This window comes from Macrotis lagotis, chromosome 3, assembly GCF_037893015.1.
Source record: "Macrotis lagotis isolate mMagLag1 chromosome 3, bilby.v1.9.chrom.fasta, whole genome shotgun sequence".
NCBI classification, from domain to species: domain Eukaryota; kingdom Metazoa; phylum Chordata; class Mammalia; order Peramelemorphia; family Peramelidae; genus Macrotis; species Macrotis lagotis.
This window is the reverse complement of record NC_133660.1, coordinates 231,424,717-231,441,092: the sequence shown is the minus strand read 5'-3', so window position 1 is coordinate 231,441,092 and position 16,376 is coordinate 231,424,717. Positions and strand designations below refer to the sequence as shown.

Genomic DNA, 16,376 nt, shown 5'->3' with positions numbered 1-16,376 from the left:
TGAACACAAACTGTAATAACTGTAAGATAGTATTAACTTCTTCTCAAAAGAGTCATTACCATCTGTACTGTGGATACTGACAATCAGGAAATTTCAGTTACATCCCATGATCACTAAATATATTTCCGTCTTAGTCTAATTATTCTCATTGTAAGCCTTCCCTCCAGTTAAGCACAACATGTTTCTAAAGCTTTGGATGTAGTTGAATGCATGACAAGACTCAGTTGCCTTTTTTCTTTTTTTTAATTTTTGTCTTAATTTTTTTTCTTAAATTTTACTCTATTTTCCCCTGGTTACATGTAAAATCAAGTTTTAATATTCATTTTTAAAACTTTGAGTTCTAAATTCTCATCCTTCTTCCCTACCCATTCCTTCATTGAAAAGGCAAATCAAAGTGAAGCTGGTGACTTAGCACAGCACCCCTCACTCAAATCCAATTCATGTGCTTGTCACGACCTCACCTCCTGATGTTGTGATCTTCAAAAATGAAGGACAAACATTATTTGATATAGGTTAAAAATGCATGGTCATGTAAAACATTACCATAATAGTCATGTGGTGAAAGTGTATAGAGACCCCTCTTCCAAAGAAAAGGAAAAAACCTCAAGAAAAATAAAATTAAAAAAGTATACTTCGATCCATTTTCAGACACTATTAACTGGAGATGGTAATATTCTTTAAGTCCTTCAGAGTTGTTTTGCCTCAAAGCATTGCTGGAAAAAGGCAAGTAGTTCACAGTTGATCCACCTATAGTATTGTTACTTTGTATATGGAACATTTCCCATTGCATCTACTCATGTATATCTTTCCAGGTTTTACTGAGAGCATCTTGTTCATTATTTCTTATAGAATAGCATTCCATCAGAATCACATACCATCATTTGTTCAGCTATTCCTCATCAGTTGTCATTTTTTACCAATAATGTATTCATACAAACTGTTCACAATCTCAGTTATGTTCACCTTTTCTAAGGAAAAAAAAACTAGATTCATTTTTTTATCCCACTTTGAGAAATTACAGAATTAAAATCAAAATAATCCTACTTACTAAGCTCAACTTTCCCCAACAAGAAGATCCTCACATTTTCTACTTTTTTTCTGCGATACTTTTTGTACAACCTGTCACTTTTTCTCTCTTGCATCCCATTCCACAAAACATACAAACCAGAAGTTACCATGATCAACCACACTTTGAGCTGAGTTCATATTATAATGATAAGTGAATGGAAATGTAAGCAAATTAGATAAAACAGGAAACCTTTTGAGTTTATATAGGCTTTTACCAGACGAAATGAAGAACTGGCAAGTTACTGATATCAATGATGCTAAGTGGAAGGGTTAAGAATAGTTAGTTTTCCCCACTGGATTCTCAGGCTGCTCCCCTTGTCAAAACTGATTTAGCTCTAGTCCCCAAATCTTGGATATTTGGATATATCAAACCCTATATATCTATGGTTATTTACTACTGTGTATTCTGTATCTAATCCATTGACTGATTCATCACTCCATTTCTTTTAGTCAGATGGTTTTGATGATCACTGCTTTGTAATAGTTTGAATTCTGCTACAGTTAGGTCATTCTTCACTTGTTTTTTTCATTGATTCCCTTAATATTCTTGACCTTCTGTTCTTCAGATAAATTTTGTTGTTATTTTTTCTAGCTCTATGAAGTAATTTTGGTTGTTTTATTGGTATACCACTGAATAAACATTAATTTAGGCAGAATTATCATTTTTCCTATATTGACTCAGCCTACTCATGAGCAATTAATATTTCTCCAGTTGTTTAGATCTCACTTAATTTGTGTAAAAAGTGTTTTGTTATTGTGTCCATAGTTCCAGAGTTTTCCTTTAGAGGCAAAATTCTAATTGTTTGGATTATCTTCTGTTATTTTAAATGGAATTTCTCTTTCTATCTCTTCCTTCTAGACTTTGTTGGTAATATATAGAAATGCTGAACATTTCTTTGTAAAAGATGTTAACACAAGAGCTATTATTATTTTCATCATGAATTTTTAGCAAATTATTTTAATAACTGCAATATAAATTGAAATGTTTATTGTTACCTTTGGGAATTAGGTAATATCTGATCCATTAATTAATTCCCTTCTTACCCTCTCCAAAAACAAATTCAGAACCATTTTCTCATTTAATTTTAACTCCATTTTGTATTCTGGTTTGATCTGTGTTCTAAGAAATGAGGACCAAGATGCAGCCAGAAATTGTGGGAAGACTTTATATGAACTGATGGAAAGTGAAGTAGAATGATAAGAACACTGTACATGGTATCAGCAATATTGTACAATGATCAACTGTGAATGATTTCACTATTTTCAGGAATAAAACAATCCAAGTCAATTCTGAGGACTTTTGTTGAAAAATGCTATCCATCTCCAGAGAAAGAACTAATGGGGTCATAATGCAGATGCCCTTTTTAATTTTCTTTATAATTCTTTATTTTTTATCTGTATTTTCTTTTATAACCTGGCTAATATGTAAATAGTTGCATTCTTGCAATCTTACAATTTATATCAAAAATTTTCCTTCACAATAAGGGAAAGAGAAAAGATAGAAAATATGAAGCTCAATAATTTTCAGACAAGAATGTTAAAATTTTTGTTTATATGAAATTGAAAAAATCAAAACTAAACATAAAAAAATTTTGCAAAGAACAAGGCAACAAGAAAATGTTACAAACATGGTAAGCCTATGTAATATAAAGTAATGTTGTTATTTCAATATAAGAAAAACAAAAAACATGTTGGAAAATATGGTTCATCTGGAGTAGCACCTTTGGATCTGAGCAAGCCACTGAATTGCAATCTAAGTTTCAGATATAGTGCATCAACCAACTGAACAAGAAGAAAAGCTCCTAGAGAACTCTAGACTAAGAATCCATCTAATTGTTAGCTATAAATAAAAGAAAAACCTGCTAGAGTGAGAAAAAAATTGTAGATTTTATTCACGAACCTTGCAAGATATGGTTGCCTCACCTAGTGTGAGACACAAGGTAGCATTAGAACATCAAGTAATGTATATAGTCTTACAAACTCCCCTCCATCTTGGATTTTCATAGGCTCGCAGAGTTTGAGTTACAATCTAAGAGGTGTACCCATCTCATAACATGCCCCTAATATGATCCCCCATCATATGACACATGATATACTGATGAACCCCAATTGTTACAGGAGGTGTGGGGGATAATATCCAAATACCTAATTGCATAAACTCAGTTGCATTAGGTCAAGATCTCTAGGTCACTCTTGACCGGTTGAGAACTGGATTCTTCTAATCTTAGGTTTGTCATCTCTGGAATAGGATTAGGAAAACTCTCCCAGTTTGTGATTGGCTGGGGCTATACCCCCTTTGTAATGGATTCCCTAGGAACCCCCCCCACTATACACACACCCTATGAAGACCAATGCTTTACATTTCTCACATTGTTTTTCCTAAAAAATTTGCAGATTTACCCACATTTCCTTGACTTTCCCAAACTTTATAGGTTCTTTTCTATAGTTTTGCATACTTCAATAACTCATAACTTGTCTGACTAATCTTAATTACATCCTTACCTTGACCCTTCCTCTGAAAAAAAATCATTCAAATGAAATTCTATTTAATATACTGAAAGCAAGATAAAATAAATGTGAGGTATAAGACAGTTGATTATGCAAGTTCCAATTTGTTCCACCATGTTTTGTGACATGATAGGCTAATAGAACTGAGGATTTATTGGAAGGAAGTTCTTTCAGTTTTATAGGTTTCAAAAACAGGGAGGACAAGAGTAAACCATCTTACCAAACTACAGAACCTCTTTCCCCTTGCATGACTAGAAATTATATGATATTTACTTCCAGGCCCTCAGTTGACGGCATCTGACAATGATCTTTGGGGATACATATACATATATATATATATATGTGTATGTATGTATGTATATCAAAAATGACTTTATATTCCAGGTAAATTGTATGCAGAGCCTTGAAAATATTGTCCATAATGCCTTCACATATGGATGATTATTCTTATAGTGAATAGCAGTTCTGTTCCAGGATCTGCAATTTCTAAGTTGAGTTTCATACAAGGTCTTTCAGTCTCAGTTGTGTATATGTATAATCAGTGTGGATTATATCCTTACCAAAATAAATCTAATAAGGTGATGAGAATCAATTTTCATATATAGTCAAATTGTCAAACTAATAATTACCACATTTTGTTCAAAGAACAATCTTGAGAGGTTCCAGGGTGGATATTAGTTTATGTTGTTGTCCAACATCGTTTTCACTTTTCAAAAATCCTGGATAAACATAGACAAAGGAAAATAAATGAAAGCCTCTGAGATTTAAGAGAGTTTTCTTGGCAGTATATCTAACTAAACAAATCCAGGAATTGTATGAACAAATTTCTTTTAAAAAACTTTTTTATACAAACAAAATCTGATTTAAATAATTGGATTGTCAAAAGACAGGAAGAGCCAATATAAAAATTGCAATTTTACCTAAATTAACTTATATATTCAATACCATCTCAATTCAATCACCAAAAAAATATTTTACTGAATTAAAAAATAAAAATAAAATTCATTAAGAAAAACATATAAGGGACAGCTAGATGGTGCAGAAGATAGAGCACTAGCCCTGAGGCCAAGAAGACCTGAGTTCAGATGTGATCTCAGACACTTAATGATTACCTAGCTGGGTGACCTTGGGCAAATCACTTAACCCCACTGCCTTTCAAAAAAAAGAAGGAAGGAAAGAAAGAAAGAACATATAGCCAAGAATATCAAAGGAATTAATGAAAAAAATGTAAAAGAATGAAGTTTAGCAGTACAAAACTTTATATTATAAGGCAATAAGTATCAAAACTATTTGGTACTGGCTAACAATGGAACACAGTAAACATACAATTTACAGCTATATATATATACATATATATATATAGTAAGCTTGTATTTGACAAGTGTAAAAAGTTATTATTTTAGAATAAAATTCATTATTTGGTAAAAATTTGGCAGAAGTGGAAAAAAGTATGGCAGAAATTGGGCATAGATCAATATCTTATACCATTTACTACCAAGATAGAATCAAAATGAATATATGACCTAGATATAAATGGAGATATTTGTCAAATCCTTTAAAAATTTTCATTTGACCTCGACATTCTTTCAAGTAATCATACTATATCCTGTACCCTTCCCAATAAAGCTAAAGGGGGAAGGGGGGAGAAGTGTATTCTTGCTGAGTCTACTGCCTCTCCTTCTACTGAATTGTTTTTTATAATTTATTTTATATATCCAAAGGTAAAAAGATTAAGAATTAAATGATTTTTTCCTCAGTGGGGAAAATTTAAGATTAAAATAGGAGGAATAGGAACAATGGAACAATGGATTGGAACTAGAAAAAAGTCCTATCTGCTTTTCAGAGATTGTTGCAAAGACATTAGGGGATGATATTGAGGAATTATGAATTGTAGATCAAGAAAGTAGAGGGATTCCACAGGAACAGACTTTCTTTTGTCAGAACAGTAGAATGCAGATTTTTCTCTTGAGGTGCTAGAAACCAAGCACTCTAAAATTTTTTACTTAATAAAAGCATTTTTTCTTTTTCATAGTTAAAATAAAAGAATTAGACCATAGGCTCAAAAGTGAGTGTCATGGTCTAATTCTTCTTGAAGTTGACCAGTACCTCAATTTTTTGTATCCTTTCATATTGGAATTGTAAGAGAGGAAAAATTATGGAAAAAATTAGTTTAGAATTGAGAGTAATAAAAACATTCCAGTAAAAATAATATTTAAGATAATTTATTTTATTTGCAGTTTATCAAGTATCAAAAGATTGGAAATATTTCAAGATTCAAATATTTCATCTTTAAAATAAATAAAACATATATAAGTAAAACTGTTTCCTTTTTTTTGTATTTTGAAAATGTTTTGTTGCTGCTCTTTCCCTTCCTCTTTGACTATTACTTCCCACTTAACTGCGTCTCACAGTGGAAGCTCTTCCATGTAAGCTATCCACATAGTCAAGGAACATCAGTCAATGGACTCATCATGTCTGAGAATGCATGTCTCATTCTGAACCCTCTATTCCAACATCTCTTTGTTAAGAAGTGGTAGTAAATATTTCATCAACAGTCTTTCAAAGACAAGATTTGTTGTCACTATTTTATTCCTAGTCTTGAGGCCTTTCAAAATTGTTTCCCTTTTCTTGATTGTTGTGATCATAACATAAATTGTTCTAGTTCTACTGAGTTCCTGAAGTTAAAAGAAGTGTGTCCATATTACTCCAAAGCAGCATTATTCATTACTTTTTTTTTGCAAGGCAAACGGGGTTAAGTGACTTGCCCAAGGCCACACAGCTAGCTAATTATTAAGTGTTTGAGACCGGATTTGAACCCAGGTACTCCTGACTGGAGGGCTGGTGCTTTATCCACAGCTCCACCTAGCCACACCTATTCATTACTTCTTATGGCACAGTAAATTGCTACTACTTGACCTCTGCTACAATTTACTCAGTCTGCAATTGAAGGAAGCAATATGTAAAATGGATATGATGCATTCCATTGTTTTACCTAAAAACAGCAGTATTTTACATGGAAAATTTCCCTTAGTCCCTCAGGCTAGCAATATTTAGCTTAATGATAGCCCTTTGTAGTAATACCAAGCCTAAAGGAGATAAGCCAGAATTCAGTTTCTCCATTGCTTTTTTTTTGTATGTTTTGAGAGCACAAGGGCCATCTTAGAAACCAAGACTTTCCTCATAGTTAATTAACGTGAGGTAAACAATATTTTCAGTTGTGCAAAGTGATCCTTTGAGAAATTAGAAATCACAAAGTCGGCGCCAGTCCGGGAGCAGCTAGCGGCCTCGCGTCCGGGTGACCCCTCCGCATCCTCACCAGCCACCTCGCTTCCAGCCCGGATTCACACCAAAATGGGAACTTCTGTCAAGGATCAGCTGATTTTGAATGTCCTAAAGGAAGACCAGGTCCCCCATAACAAGATCACTGTTGTGGGGGTTGGTGCTGTTGGCATGGCATGCGCCATCAGTATCTTGATGAAGGACTTGGCTGATGAACTTGCCCTAGTTGATGTCATAGAAGATAAGCTAAAGGGAGAGATGATGTATCTCCACCATGGCAGCCTTTTCCTCAAAACACCAAAGATTGTTTCTGGCAAAAACTACAGTGTAACTGCAAACTCAAAACTGGTTATTGTTACTGCTGGGGCACGTCAACAGGAGGGAGAAAGTCGTCTTAACTTGGTCCAGCGAAATGTGAATATTTTTAAATTCATCATTCCCAATATTGTTAAATACAGCCCTAATTGCAAGCTGCTTATTGTTTCCAACCCAGTGGATATTTTGACATATGTGGCCTGGAAGCTGAGTGGCTTTCCTAAAAATCGTGTTATTGGAAGTGGTTGCAATCTGGATTCTGCCCATTTCCATTACCTAATGGGGGAGAGACTTGGTATCCATTCTTCAAGTTGTCATGGATGGATTCTTGGGGAACATGGAGACTCCAGTGTTCCTGTGTGGAGTGGTGTGAATGTTGCTGGTGTATCTCTAAAGAATCTTTATCCTGCTTTGGGAACTGATAGTGATTCAGAAAATTGGAAGCAAGTTCACAAACAGGTGGTTGACAGTGCTTATGAAGTCATCAAGCTGAAGGGCTACACTTCTTGGGCCATTGGCTTGTCTGTGGCAGATCTGGCAGACAGCATTATGAAAAATCTTAGGAGAGTGCATCCAATTTCCATCATGATTAAGGGTCTATATGGCATTAATGAAGATGTCTTCCTTAGTGTCCCTTGTGTCTTGGGGCAGAATGGTATTTCTAATGTGGTGATGGTAAATCTGACTCCGGAGGAGGAGGCCCATTTAAAGAAGAGTGCAGAAACTCTTTGGGGAATCCAGAAGGAGCTGCAATTTTAAAACTTTAAATGTGTTTCCATTTTACTGTCTTGAGAACGTGACAGTGATTAAGGGATTGTGTATGACGTGCTATGGTCAAATCCTTCCTCTGATTTAGTAATTGAACATCAGAAATGTAAAACTTAAGAACACACTCTAGACTCTAGACTCTTCCTAAAGTTAGAAATGGGGAATACAATGTGACTGTTTGTTAAACCCTGTTATTTGCACAGTGATGCTGGATCAGACTTGTATAGTCATAAACATAGTTACTGTCAAGCAGAACCACAGGTTATGTCACTGCCTATTTTGTAGGTGCTAGTTTCCCAAAGGTCCATAACATTCTTGGACACAACACCATACATACTAATAAAGTAGCAATACTTTATTGATACATTTTATCCTTCCCTCCATTAGAGCTCTTTAGCATGGCCCCATGAATCACCTTTCGAGGACCTGATTTTGTCTACTTATATATACTATTTCAATAGCTGTAAATTTCAATATTATATAAAGATCTATGTATGTACAATGATGCAACCAATTCGACAAGTGTCATACTAACCCAAATACTGAATAAACAACAAAATAACTGAAAAAAAAAGAAAGAAATCACAAAGTCAACTGTTTCTTTGGAAGGAATTAACTATGGTGGTTACTTTATAAAACATATTTGGCTATAGTCTCTGCATGTATTTCAGAAAAGTTCTTATGGTAGGTGTAACTATTGTCTCCACTCTTAAAATTTGTCACAGTGGCAAAATTGGCAGATCATACAGAACTGTTGGTCCACTGGAAAAAAATTGGAAGAAAATTAGTTTTCCTCTGCTTTGCTTATGAAGATCCTATCATGGTACATATTAGCAAAGCATGGAATAAGAGAGTAGGACAACATATAGGAAGTGGCCAATAAATGTTTCCTGAATAAATCAATAAACATATCCAAATATTGGGTTCTATACTAACCCCCTTCTCTTCCATCTATTAGGTACTCTTACCAAGACAGATGTCTGGCAATAACTGCACTGCTGTGACTAAATTCATTCTTCTGGAGTTAACAGATGATCCAACCCTTTGTTTTATCCTCTTTGTGATATTTATGGGTGTCTGTGCAGTCACATTAGTTAGTAATCTTAGCATAATCATATCAGTCAGAGATAGTTCCCAACTTCAAATTCCAATGAGCCTTTTCCTCAGTGACTTGTGGACACTGCATATTCCTCATCTGTCACAAATGTTATGCTCAAGAACTTCTTGGGAATAAAAATCACAATCCCTCTGCAAGGTTTTGTAACCCAAATGTGTTGTGGAGCCACCTTTAGGAAAACTGAGTGCTTCATTCTGGCTATATTGACTTATGATTGGTATATGGCCATTTGTAACCCCATACTCTACTCAATCAACAATCTACTAAGATCTGCATCCTGTTACTCATTACATCCTTCTTAGGCGGTTATTTAAATTCTTGGATTATTGCTGTTTGTTTATTGAACTGGTCCTTCTAGGGACCCAATAAGATCAATCATTTTTTTTCTGTGATTATTTACCACTTTAAAATTTTTCTACTCTGAAGATAATCTTGCTGAAATTCTGCCTGCTGCTTCTATTATGCTAGTGATTGTGTTCACTGTGTCAATTATCACAATCTCTTATGTATACATCCTCTTCTCTGTCCTTAAGACGAGTTACACTGAGGGTAGATCCAAAGCTTTCTCAGCTTGCAATCATTGCAGTCACTCTCTTCTATGGAGACTGCAATATTTTATACGATGTCTAACTTGGTTACACAATGGATCAGAACAAAGGAGTGTCCGTTTTTTATATTGTAATCATCCCCATGTTGAAATCCTGATCTACAGTATAAGGAGCAATGAAGAAAAATGGACCCTGAGAAATCTAATGATTAGGAAACATATTTTTTTCATGACTTTAACTCAACTGAACAAACATTTATTAAATACAGAGTTCACAAAATGTGTTAGGCTTGGGAGATACAAGCACAAAAATGAAACTGTCCTAGCATGTATGAATCTAATATTCTAATATAATTGTTATGATAAAGTGATATGAATAAATTGGCTTTAGAAAAAATATATATCATTTAGAGCATTAAATTTGTGAAATTAAATATTGATTACAAAGGATATTCTTTGGTTTCATGAGTGTTTTTTATAATCTTATGGCATTCATTTTCTATTAATTTATGGGGTTGTTCTTTCCATTACATTGGTGTAGTCATATTATATATTGATTGCTTTGCCCTGAAATCATCATTCTATGTCAGTTTATGTAAATGTTTTCTATTTTTCTGTATTAAACACATTTTTCAGTTTCTTTATTATTCTTGATTTTTTTGTTCTCCATATTCTTTTACAACAAAGCTAATATGGAAACATTTTGCATGACTGCAAATGAATAATATATATCAAATAGCTTACCTTCTCACTGAGGGGACAGGGTAAAGAGAAAGGGAGAAAATATGGACATTAAAATTTTTCAAAAAACAAATGCTAGAAATATTTGTTTATGTATATAAAAACTTTTTATACAAAGTCAGATTTTAATAGCTGAATAAGTAAGGAGGTTAATGATTTCCCTTTGTTTATGGATAAATCTCTCCCTCTTTCATTCTCTCTCTCTGGCATCTCCATCTTGAATAGATGATCTCCACCTATAGGTTTCTTGGTAAATCTTAGCAAATATACTTCATGTCCAACCTATATTTTCTGTCATTTCATTTTAACCCCATTTTTTTTAGGTTTACATGATCAAGAATATCAAATGAATTAATGAAAAAAATAAAGGAAGAAGATTTAGCAGTACCAGGTTTTAAACTAGATTATAATTCAATAATTATCAAAACCCTGATACTGGGTTAAGAAATAGGAAGTTCACTGAGTAGAATGGAGTAGATATACAATAAACATCAGTAAATAATTATAATAACTGTTTGGAAAATGTGAAAATTTAAACTTTTGAGAAAAGAATTCACTATTTGGTCAAAATTATTGGGAAAACTAAAAAGCATTCAGGTAGAAATTAATATAATCCAACATCTTACACCATTTACTAAGGTAAGGTTTAAATGGATACATGACCTAGCTATAATGGTAGATATTAAAAGAAAATTAGGTGGCAGCACAAAGATGATGATGTGAAGGCAGGAATTTACGCAAACTCATTCCCCCCAAAAACTTCAACAGCCGTCAAATTATGACTCTAACCAAAATCTAGAGGGGCAGAACTCAAAGAAAGACTGAGTGATACAATTTCACAATCGAAGATGACTTAGAAGATCTCTGGGACAGATCTGTTCCACCTGGACCAGGAGTTGGAAGAAAGTGCAGTGCATTCACAGCTGCAGTGCAACATAGCTGCAAGGGTACCTGGGTCCATGGCAGGAAAAGGTGGTTTAATCATCAGGAACAGCTGGAAGGAGTGGTGACAGAACTCTGCCACACCAGAGTGTGTGCACTCCTCTGTGGCCTCAGAGCAACCCTGCAAGAGGAACCCACAGTGGGAGTCAGCAGAGCTACCCAGCACTTCCAGAACTCTCAGTTCATAACCTGGGGTGGGGGGTGGGGGGGGGTGCTGCAGAGGTCGCTCAGCTCTCAGTGGGGCAAGACTCAACTGTTTGTCCACACTCAGATCCAGGTTGCAGTTTGGGCTCCCACAACACCACCATAGCTGATTTATGGTAGTTTTTATTTTTTATAGAGCAAACTGGAAATCAATCACTTTTTGAGTATTCCAGAGATGGGGGGGCGGGGCACGTGTGTGTAAAAATCAGGACCCATTACTACATCATTATTTGAAAATATCTCATTTGTTTTCATTTGACAAATGCACCACTTCTTTATCACTCCCAAGGAGACTGTAACAGTGCATTTTTTATGTTTGAAATTTGTTTTGCTTACATTGTGAATAAATACAGAAAAGAAATAAAGAAAATAAAGAAAAAAAGAAAATAAAAAAAAGAAATAAAGAAAAAGAAAAACAAAACACCACCATAGCTGAGCAGGGACCATCCTCACAGCTCTAGGACAGAGGGGACGGCCTGTGGTCATCCACATACCAAAGCACAGGCAAGAAAGCAGTCTGAGTCTCTCACAAGACCTTGAAGGAATTAAGGTCCCAGTGGGACATCCCACTCCACCCCGCCCCAAAGTCTTGGAAGTACAGTAAATCAGTCATAGCCTGAGAAAATGCATAAACAACAGAAAAAGAAGAATCTGACCATAGAAAATTACTTTGTTTCCATGGGAGATTCAGAAGATGACAAAATCTAAGCTTCTATACCCAAAATCTCCCAGAGAAATAGAAAATTGGCTCAGGCTATGGATGAGCTCAAAAGAGACTTTGAAAAGCATTTAAGGGAGTTGGAAGAAAAATTGGGGGAGAAATGAGAGTGATGCAGATAAATCTTGAAAACCAAGTCAGCAAATTGGTGAAAGAAATACAAAAAAAAAAAATACTGAAGAAAATAATATGTTTAAAACCAGTTTAGGCCAACACAAAAGGCTGAGGAGAAGAATGCCTTAAAAAGCAGAATTGGCCAGTTGGAAAAGGAGATTTAAAAAAGTTCTCTGAAGAAAATGACTCCTTCAAATGCAGAATGGGAGCTAAAGGAAGCTGATGAGGGTGAAGAGCTCAGGAAGAAATAAAACTGTACCAAAAAAACAAAAACTAGAAGAAAATGAAATAATAGAAATTGAAGAAATTCACCAATCACCTCCTGAAAGAGATTTCCAAAAGAAAAACTTCCAGGAATATTATAGCCAAATTCCAAAACTTCCAAGTCAAAGATGAAATACTAAAAGAGGTCTTCATGTATAGGATTCGAGAAGGACTAATTATGAGGAACTTAATGATATTGAACTGCTTGTACTCCTGCATGGGAAGAAGATATTGATAACTCACATGAACTTTCTCATTCATAAGAGCTGTTAGGAGCATATAGAGACAAGGCACAGGAAGGAGCTGAATATAATGATATAATATAGTAAAAAGATGGAATCAATGGGTGATAAAGGAGAGTACAGGAAGGAAGAGAAAGGAGAGGAAGAAGGGGTTAAGATATTTCACATAAGAGTCAAGAAAAAGCTTTTACAATAGAGTGGAATGGGAGGAAGGCAAGTGAGCCTTTGAGATAAGGGGGAACAGGACAGGATGAAAGGGGAGAGAGAATGGAATAGATGAGAGTGGAGAGGAATAGAGTGGAGGGAAATATAGCTAATAATAGCAACTATGGGAAAAATATTGAAGCAACTTCTCTGGTGGTTGTGATGGAGAAGACAACTCATCTCAGAGACAGCCATTGGAATCTGCCTCCTTTTTGGGGGGGTGGGTTATGATTACTCTCACAATAAGACTGTTGTAATAATATAAAATAAATAAACAAAAAAGATAATCAAGATAAAAATGTTTTTACCAATCAAATGATCAAAGAAAGTAATTTGGGAAGCTCCAACTGTGAACCATTAGTGGGGAACCCTGATTTTCAAATAACCATTTTCAGTCAGGATCCTAAGGGTCCCAGGAATAAGATCCTCTCCATGGGTGAGATTGCAAAGGGGCCTGAGCAAGGCTTGTGTAATTACAAGATTCTAAACAAAGAAGGCATGATCCAAGTATCTATGTGACTCTGCATTCAGAAGATCCATCCTGATACTGGCCAAATTTCAGGAGAGATTTTTCTTCTCCAAATATTTGGGGAAAGGGGGTATGTTTACAGGACTGGCCAAGTTTTCAGTAAACACTCCCCTCCTTATCAGGGACTGGTTAGGTTCCCAATTATACAAGTGTTTTACTACAGGGTCACCATGCCCCTGACTTGTTTTACTATTTTTGTTCAGGTTATACAAGGGACATGGAAGAGCTTCATTTATTAATCATTCAACCATCAAAAGCCCACTTTCTCACTGTAGGATTATACTCACTTCTTTAAAACAAATTACTCTTGATTTTAAAGCTTTATCTTTTATCTTTTGAAATATTTTAAGTTCTCTTTTTTTAGAAATTGTCAACTGTTTCTGGCAGTTTTCCTATGTAGTCCTAGAATAAACTGAGGATCTTGGCTGTTTCTCCTTGGGTTTCTTTATAATTATTCTGCTTGGTGCATTTAAAACTGGTGCAGTAAAATCATTTAAAACATTTTCATTTAAAGTGTTGAGTTCTAAATTTTATTACTTTCTCCCTCCCTTTTCTTCCCCCTCTGTAATGGTAAGCAATATTATATGTTATTCATGTGCAATTAGGCAAAACATTTTCATAAGAGCCATTTTGCACAAGGCTCAAAAAAATTTAAAAAAGTAAAAAAAATTAGAACATTGAACTTATACCTATTATACTAATGGATAGTGGAGGAATTGATGAATACACAAGAGACAGAGAACATTGTGAGATGTAAAAATGAATTGTTTCATTTACATTTATTAAAAGCAGAAAATTGGGAAAACATTTTTATAAACAGATAAAGATCTCATACTTCAAATATGCAAATAATTTTTCCAAAATATAAGAACATGAGTTATTTCCTAATTGATAAATAGTTTAAAAGATATGAATAGGTCATTTTTCAATCAAGAAATCAAAACTACATAGTCATATGAAAATGTTCTAATTCATTACTGATTAAAGAATTGTACATTAAAAACAACCTTGAGATGTCATCTCATACCTACCAGATTGGCTAAAATGATAGAAGTGAAAATCACAAATGTTGGAGGGGTAGTGTAAAAATTGGGATCTGAATTTACAATCAATATTGGTGGAACTCTGAATTGAACTAAACTTTGACCTGTTCATAATTGTAAAGAAAAACATCTTTTTGAAGAATGAGACAATAGGGACATATTACAAATAACTTACAATCACCATCTAATTACAAGAAAAGTCATTTCACCATAAAAATGATCATAGAGGAGGAGAAGAATGAAAAAAATGTTGGGAAATATAGTTCAAGAGTAAGAACTGGAAGAGTCCAAAGGCTTATGAAATAATTACTTGATTCAAGCAACAGATCATATAACCTTGGAGCAGTCCCTTTTGAGAGTATAATTAAGCAAGCCACTAGGTGGCAATCTAAACTTTAGATGCCCTATATCACTCAAATGAAAATGTATAAAAGACCCTAGAGAGTTGTACCCTTGTGACACTACCTTATTTTATCTAAAAATTTGCAGATATACTCATATCTCCTAGACCTTCCCAACTTTTATTTTTCCCTAGGGTCTTCCAAGCTTCCTACTAGTCTATGGTTTGGATATTTCTACAACTAATAATTTGCCTGGTTCAAGAGACTCATCCATTTGATTCTCCATCTTGATTTCCTCCTTAACTTGACCCTCCCTCCAAGAAAGCATTCAAATGAAATTCTATTTAATATATTAAGAGTAAATACAGGGGTGGCTAGGTGGCACAGTAGATAGAGCACCATCCCTGGAGTCAGGAGTACCTGAGTTCAAATGTGGCCTCAGACACTTAATAATTACCTAGCTGTGTGGCCTTGGACAAGCCACTTAACCCCACTGCCTTGCAAAAAAAAAAGAGTAAATACAAATATAAATGTGAATTATAAGGCAGTTGATTGTCCAAGCTCCAATTTATCCTACCATATTCTGAGACTTGATAGGCTAAGAAACTTGCCTCTTTGAAAGGTCTTTGAGAGGAAGTCCTTTCAAGCTTCTCTGTTTCAAAGACAGAGGGAACAAGATCAAATTATTTTACCAAGATAGAGAACCTCATATTCCTTTCATGGCCAAAGAATCTATGAGCCTTATCTTTTGACCTTCAGTTGTCTCAGTATATGTCAACTGTCTTTTGGAAAATCTCTAAGTCATAGATCATAAATGTTCTTACAATTTATGAAAATTTGAAAAGATAGGCAATATTGCCTTAATACAAGGATAATTGTTCTTGCTGAAAATAGAACCTTTGTTCTAGAAACTAAAATTTCTACTTAAACTGGGTTTTATAATTGATCTTTTGTTTAAGTATAATCAGTATGTATTATGGCCTGTTCTAAATGAATCTGATGAAATGATGAGGACCAATTTTCATATTTAATCAATTTTGTCACAACCACAATTACCACATATTGATACCAGAATGATTTATGGGAGCTTCCATTGTAGATCATACTAGTTTGACTATGTTTGTAACTAATCTTTTTTCTCACTTTTTAAAAATTCTGAACAGGGGTGGCTAGGTGGCCCAGTGGATAAAGCACCGGCCCTGGAGTCAGGAGTACCTGGGTTCAAATCCAGTCTAACACTTAATAATTACCTAGCTGTGTGGCCTTGGGCAAGCCACTTAACCTCATTTGCCTTGCAAAAAAAAATTCTGAATAATCATAGACAAAAAATAAATGAAGACCCCTGAGAATTAGAAAACTTCTCAGAAAGTTATCTCTTCTTTGTAATTTTCTCTATCCCAATGGATTTCAAATGGCTTTTAATGATGTAGGT

General features: G+C 34.6%; 1 pseudogene; it reads left to right on the top strand.

The window, feature by feature from the left end:
• The first annotated feature begins 6,866 nt into the window (after window positions 1–6,866).
• On the top strand, window positions 6,867–7,944 carry LOC141518271 (L-lactate dehydrogenase A chain pseudogene; annotated as a pseudogene).
• The last annotated feature ends 8,432 nt before the right edge of the window (window positions 7,945–16,376 follow it).